The 16,588-nt window shown below is 46.5% G+C and overlaps 1 protein-coding gene across 1 annotated transcript in view; it reads left to right on the top strand.

The window, feature by feature from the left end:
• IFT25 (intraflagellar transport 25) overlaps positions 1 to 16,588 on the top strand; it is a 156,485-nt gene that overhangs the window by 64,468 nt on the left and 75,429 nt on the right. The gene's annotated exons all lie outside the window — the stretch shown is intronic.

Raw genomic sequence — 16,588 nt, 5'->3', positions numbered from 1 at the left:
GCCGAGCCACCGGCGGAAGAGTGAAAACGCCCTCCACCGGAGCGTGGTCAGAAAGAGAGAGGACCCCCATGTCCGCATTCGAAGCCAAAAGAAGCAGTGGGCCCGACACTAGAAGATGGTCTAAGCGCGCATAAGATCTATGGGCGTGTGAGAAGTAAGAGTATGCGCGGGTGGTGGGGTGGAGGCGACGCCACATGTCATGCAGGTCCAGCTCCTCCAGTCGAGTTCGAATCGAGCCCGAAAGCTCACCCAACTGATGGCGCCGCTGCACAGACCTATCCTGCGCCGCGTCGAAAACCAGGTTCAAATCACCCCCCAACACTATGTGCCTATCAGAGGTGGATGCAACGTCGTCCAAGGCCCTGTGTAAGAATTGGTCCTGATGATCATTGGGGCAATAAACGGAGCCTACAGTCAGTGCTAAGCCCCCCACCTTAATCCTATATACTAGAAGTCTCCCTTTCTGTTCTGCTACCTTGCTCACGACCTCACCCCTGAACCCTCTAGAAAACAAAGTGGCCACCCCCGCCGTCTTGGAGGTGCTAGAGGAGAAGAGCTGTGTGGGGAACTTGGGGGTACGCATCCGCGAGCAATCCTTAGCCAGCAAATGGGTCTCCTGCAACAGGCAGATATCCGCTTGTGAGTTTTCCAACAGGGATAACACTGCCCGCCGCTTAACCGGATTATTCAGCCCTTTCACATTGAGAGTAAGCACCTTAAGAGCCATCAAAGAGGGAGTTCAAGGAGCACATATCAAGAAGCAAAGCCCCGCCTGCAAACACAGAAGGCACCCATCGAGGCCTCAAAACAGAGCAACATTGAATCAACCACTGGCACAGTACAGTCCCCGAACCCCAGCACCCCACAACCAAAAACCCCCCCCCTGCCCCTACACCACCAAATCCACACCACCCCCCGCTACTGGCCCTCCCTCTAGGTCCCAAAATCAAAACATCTGCCCGCCCGCCCCTACCCTTGTCCCCGCTTCTCAAACTTTTCAAAAAAGACATTGTCCCAGTCCGGCCCGAAACGGGCAAGGCCGTGGTAAGTCAACCTAGTGGACGTCCAGCCACCACCTCCAGCACTCGCCCTTCCTCCCAGCCCACCCCCCGGATCCCCGCACCTGCAATAAGAATGAGCTAAAGTAGACTCCCCCCGGAGTGAGTTCAGGCCGTCAAGGCCACTTCGCCATTCGCCGCCACTCTGGAGGCCTCCTGGATGGCAGCCGCCATTTCTGCCCGGATTGCAGGCGAGCCCGGGCGCTCCGCCGGAGGAGAGGCCCCCCCCCCCAGCTTGTTGCCATCCATTACGAGTGCTGCGCCTCCGCCGTGGGGCCGGGGTATCTGTGTCCGATGCAGTGAGGCCCAACACCGCGCAGACATCCTGAAGGGACCGAAGCTGATGCAAGACACCGTTCCACCTGAAGATCAGACGGAAAGGGTGCCCCCAGGAATACTGTGTCTCATGCTCTCGAAGGAAGTCCGTGGCGATCTTGAAGGATTTCCTCTTCTGTAGCGTGACCGTGGATAAGTCCTGAAACAGGGTCACAGGGTGGTCCCGGAATCGGAAAGTTTGCTGCCCTCGTGCCTCTCGGAGGATCCGCTCCTTCAAGGGAAAGTTCAGGAGGAAGGCCAAAATGTCCGGAGCGGGCGCCGTGGCTCTGCGGGGGCGACCCACCCGATGTGCCCGGTCAATGCGAATCCGAAAGTCCTCCGACTCTCCCAGGATCGCACGGAAGAGGGCCACCAGATATGCAGTCACGTCTTCACCCTCCTCACCAGACGGCACACCGCGGACCCGTATGTTGTTCCGCCTGGACCGATTTTCAAGGTCCTCGGCGTGGGCCTGTAGCTCAATCTGTTGCTCCCGTAGCCGCAGGACCTCCTGCTGCAGATGGGTGATCTCCTCATCCCTGGAGTGACCCGCCTCCTCCACTGTGTTCACACGGTCCCCCAGGGAGTCCATCTCTCTCCTCACTTCGCGGACCTCCCCGGCCACCTCACGCTTGAGTGTTTGGAAGTCCTCCCGAAGGGAGCTAAACAGGGACTCGAGAAATGACCTCGTCACCGGGGGCTCTCCACCGTCTGCCCCCCTGGTTGGTGCCGGGGAGGTCGCGGCAGGCTGGGCACCTCCGCTGCGTAGGGCGCCCCGTCCCAGCATTTCCGGCAAGGTCCGGTCGCCCCGTCGCTGCCCCCTGGCATTCGACATTGTAGATTAATAACGGACACCGAGGCTCACTGAACAGCAAAGAAAGCAGCTATATGCCAGCCGGGAGCGGCCCACACAAAGAGCACCAGGCCGAACTTCACAAAATGGCCGCTCAGTAGTGTCGAGGGGACAACGCCCAAGATGGAGACCCTCTCTCCGTCTCCGATCTGAGATCCAGAAATCCGGCCAGTGGGCTAAGTCACAAGGCAACGTTCGCCGGGGTCCACTGCTTCAGGGAAAGATCTTCCCCGGGAGACTCGTTCCACAGTCCCGCACAGATAACTAGCCGAGGCGATCTCCTCCAGCGGGCCTCGTCAAGCCACGGGCTGGCGTAGTGAGGTGATGCCGACTCCGCCTCCGCTCTGCACCTCCGCTCCGTTCCGCTCCGTACAGCCGCTGTCGGACAACTCCGAGCCGCTCGCGGAGCCGTCGCCGACTCCCACTCCATCAGCTCATGCACCGCTGCGGGCTTCACGCCTCGGAGGCCGGTCGCTTCGTCGCGCTCCGAGGGTTGGGAGACTCGCGGCTTCCAGCTCTCACTCGGGCCGTTCAGCGGGCTCCGACCTGGGCTTCACCGGCCAAAATCTCATCCCCGACGGCGCAAACCAGGCTCAGCAGGCTCTCTACACCTCCACCGTGAGCACCAGGCTCAGTTGCCGCTTGATCCGGGGGGGAATCAGCGGTTCCAAGCGGTGCAGGAATTCAGGGGTCCGGGAGCTCTCGGCAAGTGCGACCGCTCAGCCCGCCATCTTGGCCACGCCCCCCACAATAAAACTTTTAGAACACCTAGGATTTGTTATAAACACAAAAAAGTCACCACCACTCCAAGCCAGGTCACTCAGTTCCTGGGTTTTACGATAAATACAGTTCAAGCAGAATTGAAATTGCCTGGGGAAAAGCGAAGGAAACTTTGGATGGAGTTAAGGAAAATTCTAAGGATGCAGGGATTCCCGCTAAGAAGATTAGCAAGAGTGCTAGGCCTCTTGTCCTCAAAGATCCAAGCCATATATCCGGGCCCCCTGTACTACTGGGCCCTTCAGAGACACAAAGCCAAAGCTTTGAGATTGAATCAATCCTATTCACAGACAGTACAACTAACTATATAGGAGCAATTACAATGGTTTTGTATGAGTGAAATGTCCAGCTAAATATAACACCCCTAAAACTTAGTTTTTTGAGTGAATTTCAAAGGTTTTTAAAAGCTAATTCCTAACTATATAAGGCCTGAAACCTATGTTTTTTTCAGTGAATTTGTAAGGTTTTTTAAATGCTTATTCCTAACTATATAAGGCCTGAAACCTATGGTTTTTTCAGTGAATTTGCAAGGTTTTTTAAATGCAAATTCCTAACTATATAAGGCCTGAAACCTATGGTTTTTTAATTGAATTTGCAAGGTTTTTTAAATGACAATTTTTTAATGTATTAATTTGTTTTTTTTTTATACTGATTTACTACATTTTTGTAGGAAGGTATTCAGAGGACACACCCCCTTTTTACAACACTCTGCAGCGCAACCCCTGGCGCGTTTGCAGAGGAGGAACTAATTCCCCTTGCATACTGGGGGTCCCTGGGGGCAACTAGGCCACCAGGAGCCTCCAGTATAAGCCAGGGGGCTGCATTGCAGAGAGGTGTAATGAGGCCACACCCTTTTTTTACACCTCTCTGCAGCGCAACCCCTGGCGTGTTTTCAGAGTAGGAACTAATTCCCCTTGCATACTGGGGGTCCCTGGGGGCCAACTAGCCCATTAGGAGCCTCCAGTATGCGCCAAGGGGCTGCATTGCTTTGCCCCGGGGGTGGCGGTCCCCAGGGAAGTGTGGGGGGGTTGTGGACCCCCCTACTTCTTTATCAATATGCCCCCGCGATTTGGTCCCCCCGGGGGGTAATTTTTTAAAAACAGACCAGGTTTCCTTGTGGGACCACCTGGGCAGGCCTAGGGTGTCAGGCAGGGTGTATCTACCCTGCCCCCTTTTTGTGTTCTTCACATTTGTTTTTTTTTTTTTGCTTTCTTTTGCCTTTGTCTATCGAGCACAAGATGGATGTCAACACTTCCTGGTTAGAAGTGTTGACAGCCAATGAGCATGCAGCTTTCTCAGGAAGGCATGCTGATTGGCTGCCACTGTCTGTCAACACTAGCACAAGATGGATGCCAACACTTCCTGGTTAGAAGTGTTGACCGCCAATGAGCATGCAGCTTTCTCGGGAAGGCATGCTGATTGGCTGCCACTGTCTGTCAACACTCCAAACCAGAAAGTGTTGGCAGCCATCTTGTGCCTCGGTAGAACCAAGGCACAAGAAAGCAGTGAAACAAAGGTGCAAACCACGCACAGGGAAGCAACCTGACCCCCTAGGCCTGCTCAGGGGGTCCCACAGGACCCCCCAGGCCCAAAAAAATATATTTTTTTTTCAGAGCTACCCTACCTCTAAACACTCTAAATTAATTATTGAAACTACATTTTTTTCTGTTTTTCCCCTTGGTACGCACTCCGTGATTTTTTTTTTTAATAAAAACAACGATTTTTTGCCCTTCTTGGTCCTTCTAGGCCACCCTCAGAAAACCTAGGGGGTCAGGGGGTGTCTACCCTGCCCCCTTTTAATCATTTCCACCTTTTTCTTTTCACCTCTTGTGTCTCGATTCTACTGAGACACAAGATGGCGGACTCTCCGGACTGTTTGGAATGTTGACAGACACCCGAGAGCCAAACAGCTTTCCGCTCACGCACTTCCGTGGCGCGCCGGGTGCGCTCCCCGGTACGCGTACCGGTAAGCGCTCGAAGCGCGCATATAGATATATATGTGTTTTTGAACTTACTTTTCATAAAAACCACTGGAGCAATTTTCACCAAATATAGAAAAGGCAATTCTGCGTACCAGTCCCTACAATTTTGCCAAGTTTGCTGTAATTCCGTTCAGCGGTTCGGGCTGTAGCCGTGTCTAAACGTCCTTTGGAAAATAACATGGGAAAACACGAAACCCCCCTTTTTTCTCGGCCCCCGCTTGACGAATCCCCCCAAAACTTTCAGGGAAGGTGCAGAACTGAGCTGACCAAAAGTTTGGAAAATTGCACGCAATTTCCTCAATCGACGCCAAAGTTATTCCCAATAGAATGTTGCGGATTTCTTATGGTAACTAGGTCCTAACTATATATACCTACTGGCGACTGCCAGTAGGTAATATATATATATATATATAATCTATGTATATATATATATATGGGGAAACATCCTTTACAACTCTGTATTTACACTGCGCGACCTTTACGACGCAGCCATTACAACGCAAGTCGTTACTACGACTTGCGCTGGAGGGCGCTCTTGCTTAAGGAATAGTTTGATTTTCTATTCCAACACCTTCCCTACTGTTACGTGGGCTGGAGTTGGATTAGAAAATTAAATTAATCCACAATCCAGCGCCCTCCAACGCAAGTGGGGCCTTAGTGGTTCAAGGTGGGCGGTAAGGCATCGGCATGTTCAATCAAGATGTGCCCCGGTAGCGTGGGATCACTCTTCCCACCGTATCCACGCACAGCAGAAGGATTATCGACCGCTAAACCACGGTGCTTGGATTTCCACTGTAATCTGAAGGTGATTTCCACTGTGATCTGAAGGGTACCGACAGGTCTCTGCAGTATGCACATGAACCTGCCGAGCTCGCTTTAAGTATTTACGTGACCGAGGATGGAGTAGGCGCTGTCTGCGTCTGTGAGCCTTTGGAGGTAGCAGAAGGGGGGAGTGTGGCATAGGAAGGGGGCTCCATTTGTCTACCTATTGAACAGTACCTGGGAGAAGTTGTTTATATATCACAGCGCCGCATCTTCTGCGGTCGAAGGGCTGCTTGGTTTAGAAGGGCTGTCTTATGTTCATATGGCGGGGTGTCGCCTGCTGCTTAGAGCCATCAGATCGCTGTGTCCTGCACCTAATACTGAACCCTGCCCATAAAACAGCACCTGCCCTTGCCAGTCTTGTCGATTTCAAGCAAAACAAACCATACCCCAAAAACCTTCCGAATCAAGCCATGCCGGTTCATCACTGAGCCCAGGTCAGCGCCCCGGACAGCAAGGCATGACAAGCATTGAACCCGCTCAGCCTTCTCAACTACACCCAACACTAAGCTTGGCCTGTTGCGTTATTTAACCCATCAAACACTGACCCACGCCCATCCATCCTTTAACCCGATCCACGCTCATCCACTCTTCAACCCATCCAACACTGACTTACTCCCATCCATCCACCTTTCAACCCATCCAACACTGAGCCACGCCCATCCACACTTCAATCCAACCTGCACTGACTGACACATTGATGATATCCACCCATCCAACACTGGCCCTCACCATCCACCCATCAACACGTCCAACACTGAGCCTCTATGATTCCGTTCACCTTTCACTCTTTTTTCTTTCCTTTCACCCTTTCTTTTTTCCTTTCACTCCGTTTTCGTTTTTTGGTTTTACCCTTATTCCTTCCTCCTTGCAATTTCTGTGTCCCCTCCAACTTAATGTGAGCCACTGAAAAGGAACTTTAAAAACTAACACTGAGAGAGTGGCTCAGATTTTATTCCCTTGAGTACAGATTTTTATTTGCCAGAAGTTATGTGCTTTCGCTGAAGACTATTGCGTGCATTGCACTTTTTGTGACTTAACCGGCAACTTATGCTCAACACAGAAGGACTGGTTTGGTTATGGCAACAAACCAGTGACAAAGGCTATAGGCCAAAAATGCTTATTTTGAGAAGTCATGATTAACCCCTTGCATGCTTCGGACGGCCCCTGCCCGTCCGACGACACAGTAGGCGTGTGCGGAGGACGGCCGGGGGCTGTCCGAACCCCGCCCACTCATTATTTCACCAGCACCACGGCATAATGTGCGCCGTGGTCAAGGGGTTAAGGCAGTAGGCCCGAATTATTTATTATGAAAATCACATTCTAAAGCCAAGTGGTGTTTTGATGAATTGTCATTAAGTTTTCTTAAAGCTGGTAGGCAGATATTTTGTTACTAGGAACGCCAGACTGCCATAGTAGGAGGCAAGTACTTTTCTGCATACAAAAAAACAAAAGAAAAACATAATTTACAATGCCAATAGCTCTAACTTTTACAAATGCGAGACCTATTGCATTGAAAATGCTTGTTTAAAACTGTTGGATCTTGCATTGATCACACACACTGCAATAGACACCAATGCAGATGTCATCTCATCCACCAGATAATTCACAGGAGACAAACCATCATGATTTCACAATGCCTGAGTAGAGAGTATCTATCTTTCTATACTTTTGGCAAGATGAATCACTACTGACAATGCCAGATTTCTGCAAGTTAAGAGCCTTTCTTGCGTCTTCTTTGAACAAGCATTTGCAATGCAATAGGTCTCCCATTTTCAAAGTTAGAACTAATGGCATTATAAATGACAATATCCTTTATCTCTGTGTTGTGGTTTGGTTTGGAGTGTAGTGGATGTATGAGCAGAGACACAGCTCTAGCACTCACTGCCAAGAGGACTTAGAACAAGGAATTACCACTGGGACCAGAGAAGCAGCTGCAGCACTGTCTGGAGGACTTAGGATGAGAAATGACCTATGAGACCAAAGAAGTAGGTAGCAGCACTGTGTAGAGGACTTAGAATGCGGAATTACCAACTGGACCCAAGAAGCAGCTAGCAGCACTGCTTAGAGGGCTGAGAATGAGGAATTACCAACAAGACCAGAGAAGCAGCTAGCAGCCCTGCCTAGAGGACCAAGAATGAGGATTTACCACTGAGAACAGACACACAGATGCAGCACTGCGTACAGGAATTAAAACGTGGGAATTACCGATGGGACCATAGTAGCAGCTAGCAACTTAGAATGGCCCCAGAGAAGCAGGTTGCAGCACTGCCTAGAGAACTTAAAATGAAAAATTACCACTGGAAACAGGGACACAGCTTCAGCACTGCCTAGAGACTCAGAACGTGGAATTACCAACGGGACGAGAGTAGCAGCCGGCCGCACTGCCTAGAGGACTTAGAATGAGGAATTACCACTATGACCAGACACAGCTGCAGCACTGCCTAGAGGACTTAGAACGGAGGAGTTACCGACTGGACCAGAGAAGCAGCTAGTAGCTCTGTCTGGAGAACTTAGAATGTGGGAATTACCAATGAGACCAGAGAAACAACATGCAGCACTGTCTGGAGGTCTAAGAATGAGGATTTACCACTGGAAACAGAGAAACAGTTGCAGCCCTGGCTTTAGGACGTGCAATGTAGGAATTACCAATGGGACCAGAGAAACAGCTGCAGCAGTGTATAGAAAACTTAGAATAAGGAATTATCGGTGAGACCAGAGTAGTAGCTAGAAGCACTGACTTGTAGACTTAGAATGAGGAATTAACAACGAGTTGTTGATAGAATTAGGAAATTAATAGCTTAACCTTCAGACACCAAGGGGACGGAGAGGGGGTAATCTGCATCCAAACCCTAAGGCGGAACGATGTACAATTGTTGCAGCTTGATCTAAAGAAGGGCTGTAATGTGAAAAATCAATCTTTTATATACATGATTTTCCTTCTAGTTATAAAGCTTAAACCCTACAAAATAAAGCATAAACTTTACAAAATAAATACCCACAAAATATATTTCAACAATTTAGAGAGGAGTTGGCCTAACAGCTAGGGCGGTCAACCTCTAATCTGAGGAACTGGGTTGAATCTCTGCAATGACACTGAACATCCTGTGATTCTGGGCAAATCACTTAATCTCCCTGCACCTTGACAACAAGCATTTGCAATGCAATAGGTCTCGCATTAGGAAAGTTTGAGCTATTGGTATTGTAAATGACAATTTTTTTATTTATGTGTTGGTTTTGAAAATAGCAAAATTAATAGCTTCGTCATTTACAATGCTAATAGTTTTAACTTTCGCAAATTTGACACCTATAGCATTTGTAATGCAATATGTGTTGTATTTACGTGACTTGGATGTATTGATATTACAAATAAAAATGGCTTATTTTTTTAATAATTAAATAAAAGTTATTGTAATTCATAATGGCAAATGCTTTTGTAAATAACTTTTGTGAAGATTATGTTCATTGCATTTTACTGTGACGAAAATCCAGGAACAGAAGTGAAATATTAACATATTTTTGTGACATTTGTAATAAAGCTTGAAACATCGAGAGAACATATTTGAACCACTTGTTGTTGAATGGTTGCACAGATTGATGCTGTGGTGGCGCTGACTGATGTTGTGGTGGTGACAAGTGATGCTGTGGCGTTCAGTGATCCTGTGGTAGCGCATAGTGATGTTGTGGTGCCCCTGAGTGATGCTGTGGTGCCCCTGAGTGATGCTGTGGTGGTGCTGAGTGATGCTATGGGGATGCGATAGATAGATATATAGATAGAGTGAGGGCGATAGATAGAGGGAGGGCGACAGATATATAGAGTGAGGGCGATAGATATATAGACTGTTATGTGGCACTGAGTGGTATTTGGAGTGTATGTTCCATTGCAGAGTGTGTGAGGGTGCAGAGTGTGAGGGTGCGCAGAGTATGAGGGTGCGCAGAGTGTGCGGGTGCGCAGAGTGTGTGAGGGTGCACAGAGTGTGTGAGGGTGCGCAGAGTGTGTGAGGGTGCGCAGAGTGTGTGAGGGTGCAGTGTGTGCATTGTCTGTGATGGTGCAGTGCAGTGTGTGAGGGTGCAGTGTGTGTGATGCTGCAGTGTGTGAGGGTGCAGTATGTGCAGTGTGTGTGAGGGTGCAGAGTGTGAGGGTGCGGTGTGTGCAGTGTGTGTGAGGGTGCAGTGTGTGTGAGGGTGAAGTGTGTGTGAGGGTGCAGTGTGTGAGGGTGCAGTGTGGGCAGTGTGTGTGAGGGTGCAGTGTGTGTGTGTGAGGGTGCAGTGTGTTTGAGGGTGCAGTGTGTGTGTGGGTGCCTAACTTTTCTATTTAATTGCGTTCACATATGCAAAGAAGGGGGTAAAGGAAAAACACCTTTGGTCATGTTAGTAGCTGCCGAACTGCTGACAATAGGCGCACGGGCACCATTGTTAAAGTTGAAGTGTGGCATTTTACCGATGTTGAAAAGAAAAAAAAGGATGAAAAAAAGAAATATTTAAAGTTAAAGTGCGACATTTCAGTGCTATAAAAAATGTGTTAAGGCACGCGACAGTCGCTAAAAAAAGCAGTTGCAGGATAGCATGTCCTGCCTGCAAATGTATGTCATTTAAAGAAAAAAAGTACTCACAGACTAATATAAATTACAGAGAAACAACACAATAAGACGGCCAGTACTCATGGGACAACGTCACAAGCAAATGAAAAATATGGGCGGAGAGTGGGTAGGGCTTCAAATCCCTAACTCAATACCTAACGGCTCACAGAGCAGTGCATATGCTGCCCAGGCTCAACCTAAAAACAATGAAACACACATTGTTCTTGTATATATGTATCAATGCCATTCTCAAATTCACATGAGGCTGCGAGTACTCTCAAAGCAGTAATATATTCTTCTACTGTCCCATCACTGCCTTACTAACGTTGAAAAGTTTGTCTTTCAAGAAAAACACGTAATTCTTCCGAATATTGCTGCAACATGCGTTCTTCGGCCTCAGCGTATTCATCCTACACCACAAATTCGCCTTGAGGAGGCTGGACTTGCGGTAAATTATCAAACACTCGCTCTCTCTGTAACCCAAGATGTTTGAATAATAGTGAAGTTTTCCTTTGTGTATTAAATGCAACTAGATAGTTTTCAAATGATCTTAGTCATATTTTCCACTTTATTTGCAGTTTACCTGCCCTTTGAAGAAACGGTGGAGGTTGCAGAATCAAATTTGATGATGCCATGATCATGAATTTACAAAACCATGTGCCAGAAATAACCCACCTTGTGGGTAGAAGTTAGATAAATAATAAAATTTAGCCCACCTACACTAGAAGGCAGGCGAAGTTTCAGTAAATATTCCTCCTAAAGTGTGGGTATGCGATCATAATCGAATGATATTCGCACCTGACCCAAACTAAAATGGCCACCCACTCAGGACATTACCCTTTTTTAATTGCCTTGTGGCATTCTGGGTGGCAGTAATGGAATGCAACCAATAGAATACAACAGAGCCGATAGAAAAGGATTGCGCTGGAATTTTTGTTGCACGCTCGGTCAGTGCAACTGGCACTTTTGAAAGATGCACCACTGATGAAGAAAGTCTTGGGTATGAATAAATAATCAATACCTTGCCTTGCATTTTTGTTGAATTAGAACAATGTTCTCAGGGGTCTGTAAAAAATCGCACACCATTTCAAGGGTATTTGAAATTCAATACTCCAGCAACGATGCCATAGATCCGAAAAAGGTGCACAGCGGCTCGCTCCACTATAATCCACAACTAGAGGTACTGCAGCTTGGAGTTAAGCTTGCTAAACAACAGCGTAATTACAGAGGAGCGTGATGAAGGGCACTGCGAATTCTGGTCGGTGGGTCAAGGATCCTGAGACCTTCCTTATCACCAGATTATGTGGTATTCTTAAAGGGTTAAATAGAGGAACCACACATGAACCAGCAGTAAGATTCAAGAAGATTTAATACAAAATCCATGATCTATCAATACCGGCTACCTCCCCGGCATCCATCAACTGTCTCCCATGCTGCTTGGATGTTCTGGAACCCAGACCGGCTTCTTACTAGAATGAACTGAGCACATTGAATACAAACATAGTGTACAAATAATATAGCCTACAATAAGCCCCAATACTGCAATGACATACTGTGTCCTGAAGTCATGGGAAGTCAAAACAGCCTGCCTGGCATTTTTTTCAATTGCTGTGTTAAAATATGACATTCAGGGCCAGATGTACGACCATAGCATTTTGCGACTCGCAAATTGCAATGAATTGCGAGACGCAATTTGTGAGTTGCAAAATGCTATATACAATGGTGTTTACAACCGTGTCTGAGACACTGTGATTCCCAAAGGCAATGACCCAATGGGGTCGCAAATTGCATGCCTCATGAATATTAATGAGGCTGTCTCAATTTGCGACCCCATTGGGAATGGCAGGCACGCCCAGTGATGGTGGCCTGCTGGGGACAGCAGACCACCATGTCTGGGACTGCTTTATCAATAAAGCAGTTAAAAAAAATGCAGCCTGTTTTCCTTAAAGGGAAACGGTATGCATTTAAAAAACTAAAAATTAAACTTCTTTGTTTAATTTTTTAAGGGCAGGCAGTGATCCCTGAGACCACTTCCTTAAAAAGTATTTGTTTTTTTTTCAAACAAGGGGTACCAGGCCACCAATTTCACTACTGCTAAGTAATACTGCAGATTCGAAATACAATGCAGAAAATCATCGTACTTTACTTTCATATTTGTATTAATTCAACTTCATTTCAAACAACTGTTCATTGCTCTTGATGCATAGGAGGAATACACATTTCATTCAGTATATTGTGCGAATCAAAATTGTATAAAAAACATTTTACAAAAACCTATTATAATCAAAAACAAAGACAAAACACTGTTGTATTTGCATCAATTAATTACACCAGTCCAAAATTTCAACAATTGCCTGCCAAAATTCAAATTCTATGTGGCACTATGACAGGCAGGCTGCGGGGAAAGTTATTTTTTATAAAAGTTCGCTCTCTGGTATGGTTCAATTATGACACCCTCACTAGAGTCCCATTCAATGTTGGTCCCTCGCAGACGATTAAAGACGTGCGGACGCGTTTCCAATCCCCTTCTGCATTGGGGGATTATTATCAGGGCTTTAGACCACAGTGTAATCCTGGTAATTAACAAAATAATATATAATGAGTAGCGCCCTTCTTTGCCTCTCCTTATCAAACTTTTAAATAAACCAAACCACTAAGTACATACATACCAAGAGTACCTTATAGCTTTTGATGGGGTTCTTTTAAAGGTCCATCTTCTGTCCCTAAACACAACCAAATTGATTTTATATAAGTTTGAGTCTGACGTTATGGGACAATCTTAACTACTATTGTTGTTTTTTATGACTTAGAGTTGTGAGCACTTACTGGAGTCTTCGTACATCTATTTCGATGACCCCCACTTGTGTTCGTGTTTCCAGACATGGTCAGCTTAGGACGTTTTGAATTCACCCTGCAAACAATTAAATTGCCATTGTTTATACAGAACGAAGTTTCTTACTGTTTGTGTCTTAGGAAGAGCTTTCCACTGCATTTCTCTTACTTGTATGAAAGGTTCCTCTTCTACCAGATGAATTGTATTCTCATCTAAATTTGGGGCAGCATCATTTCCTGTCACAACCAAACAGAGGAATCTTTTTTTTTTTTAAAAAGCAGTGTAAAAGGAAAGCTATTTGTTTAAATGTGCGCTTTCATCGTCCTTATTAATCTATCTGCTGCAGCCCAGCATGTAAAGAAGAAGCCACATACAACACACTTGAGCTACACTAAGCACTGCCATTCTCCATTATACGTAAAATACACCACAAAATAATCACAAAAGTACTATACCTCCTGGGTCACAACCTTGTCAGATCTTCCTATTTGTACAGAATGACAACTGGTGCCTGGGCACACTCAGGTGAACCTTGTAGCTATCACCCACAACATCATGGGGTACTACACTTCCTCATATTTTCACCCCATGAGATACTTTCCTTGCAACCTCTCGAGGCAGGGTACCTTTCTTCTCCGACATCAACCATCATGGAGTCCCCCTCCCCCATCCAACTGGTTACAAAGAATACAACCCTTCCCCAACTAAGCACACCATAGGATGCCTCCACATTCAGCATCTGACAGCAAGGTACTACTCCTCTCCAACTGCGCATAGCATGAGGTGCTATACGCATATCACTACTAGCAACAGGGTCCTGCTCTTTCCCCTGTTTGCACCAATACGTTGGGCGTTGTCCTGGATTCAGACGATATGGAATCAGTGTCACTCAAGGTAAACACATGGCTTAAGGAGGCGATTGATTGATTCTTGTCTCCCCCTATCATACAAAAAAGTTAGAGTCCATAAATCTCCTGCATTGTGGTTCAATGAATCACTTAAAGCAGAGAAATCCAAATGTAAGAGGTTGGAACGAATTTGGAGGAGAGACTATTCCTTAGAAGCAGGGCTCAATTACAGGAATGAATTAAAGGAATATCATAAGGCCTGTGCTACAACTAGGGCGAGCTATAAATCGAAAATACTATTTAACCTAGTCAAAGAAATTGCGGGTTCCCAAACAAGTGCGAGCCCTCTGCCGTTGAGTAGTGATCAATGTGAGGAACTTGCCCGTTTCTTCACAAATAAGATTGACACTATCTACTTGGATATAGAAAAGCAGCATCTGGTGTCCGAAGAGAATATTACTGATCATACTAGCAATATTGATCTGGTCACTGCTTTTCAACCTTGCTTGAAGTATGAGCCGCTTACGATTTGGCCTGAGATTAATGTGTAAGGCCTGAAAGATATTTTAGGCAAATTAAAATCTGGATCGCCAGCTGATCCACTTCCAATCTCGGTACTTAAACCTTTGGACATTCCTCAGCTTTCTGAGATTTGTAGAGCACTCAACCAATCGCTATTAAATGCAAATGTTCCAGCTTTGTGGAAAATTGCTATGGTAATGCCACTGCTGAAAAAGCCATCGGCTGATCCGAAGATTCTTGCCAATTTTAGACCTATCTCCCTTTTGCCTGCTTTCTCCAAAATTTTGGAACGGCATGTTCATTATCATCTCGTCCAGTTCACTGAGGCAAATGCATTACTTCATCCATCCCAATCAGGTTTCCGCCCAGGATTCTCCACAGAGACTACTTTGTTGGGCGTTACAGAGAATCTACGCCTTATGTTGGACAGAGGGGACACAGCTGTGCTGATACTTCTTGATCTCAGCGCAGCATTTGACACCATCTCTCACACTATACTACTACAGTCTCTCTCTGCAATGGGCATCTGTGGTTTGGCCCTGGATTGGATCGCATCCTTTCTTACTCAGCGAACATTTCAAATCTCTTCACACTCGGCTTCCTCTAATACTCATCTGTCGCCGTATGGGGTCCCTCAAGGTTCGGTACTCAGTCCCTTGCTTTTTAACCTATATGTTTCACCTCTCGCACAGATTGCCGAACAGGAAGGTTTGACTATGTTTATGTATGCTGATGATTCGCAAATTACGTTTTCGCTGTCAAATTCAAAGCAAGCGTCACCTTCCCTCCTTCAATCTGGGCTTAGGACAATTGCCAAGTGTAAGAGTGATAATTTGCTCACATTGAATGGCGGGAAAACGGAGGTCCTTATACTAGGTCCTAAGCAGGACCTCTGGAGTCCTAGACAATGGCCATCAGATATGGGAGCCCTTCCAATTCCTTCTGACCAGGTGCTAAACTTGGGGATGACTATTGACAGAGGCCTGACTATGCAGCCCCAGGCTAGGAAGTTAACTGCTTTATGTTTTACCATTCTAGGCTGGCTTAAGAAAATCATTTGGATGCTGCCAGAAGACTCACAGAAGTCAGTAGTGAATGCCCTGATCACTTCTAGGTTAGATTATGGCAACGTTCTCTATTTAGGGGCGTCACAGGTGGTCATTAGACGCCTTCAGCTTGTTCAAAATGCTGCGGCTAGGCTGCTTTGTAAATGTCATAGAAGGGAACATATGTCAGGTCATCTCCGTTCTTTACATTGGCTAAGGGTGGAGAGTAGAGTTAAGTTTAAAACTCTCAGCTATATGTACAAAATAAAATGGGGTATGGCCCCGAGATACCTTCAATCTCTGGTGCATCTGTATACCCCGGTTCGCTGTTTGCGGTCCTCATCTCTTGATCTTTTTAGCTTGCCCAAGATTCGCCTTTCCAGAATGGGAGGCAGGTCCTTTTCTTTATTGGGTCCAAAACAGTGGAATTCTCTGCCATTGAATATCCAAAGGGAACCCAGTTATGCCCGCTTTCGCAGAGTCATTAGGACCTGGCTATTTGATCAATATTTTCCCTTTGATTCTATATGATTGGAATTTTTTAGCTGTCTAGCCTACTGTCTCATTAGCACCGGGAAACCCTTGTTTGGGTAGCTGTCGCACTCTATAAGCCTAATAAATAAATAAATTATAGTCATAACCCAATTGTTGTCTCGTTTCTTTGACATGAGATTTGGGGAGCCTTATGTCTTGACTTGTGGAAAGGTTTCTGTCTGTTGTTTGTTATCTTTTGTGTCTTCCTGGGTATTGGAAAGTGAATGATTGTCCTTGTATTTTATATGCAAGGAATGGATGGCTGTTGTTTTTAAGAGAGGGCGGTGTGTCCACATTCCCTATATGTCTGAGCTGGTGTCTGGAATACTGAGGAAGAATAATGTAATATAATGTAGGTGTGTGGTCTTGAGTGGGTGCAAGGGAAGGACAATTAGAGGGAGGATGGAGTTCTGCCAGG

This window comes from Lissotriton vulgaris, chromosome 1_1, assembly GCF_964263255.1.
Source record: "Lissotriton vulgaris chromosome 1_1, aLisVul1.2, whole genome shotgun sequence".
NCBI lineage: Eukaryota > Metazoa > Chordata > Amphibia > Caudata > Salamandridae > Lissotriton > Lissotriton vulgaris.
Note: the sequence above shows the minus strand (reverse complement) of the source record. Positions and strands in the feature narration are given on the sequence as shown.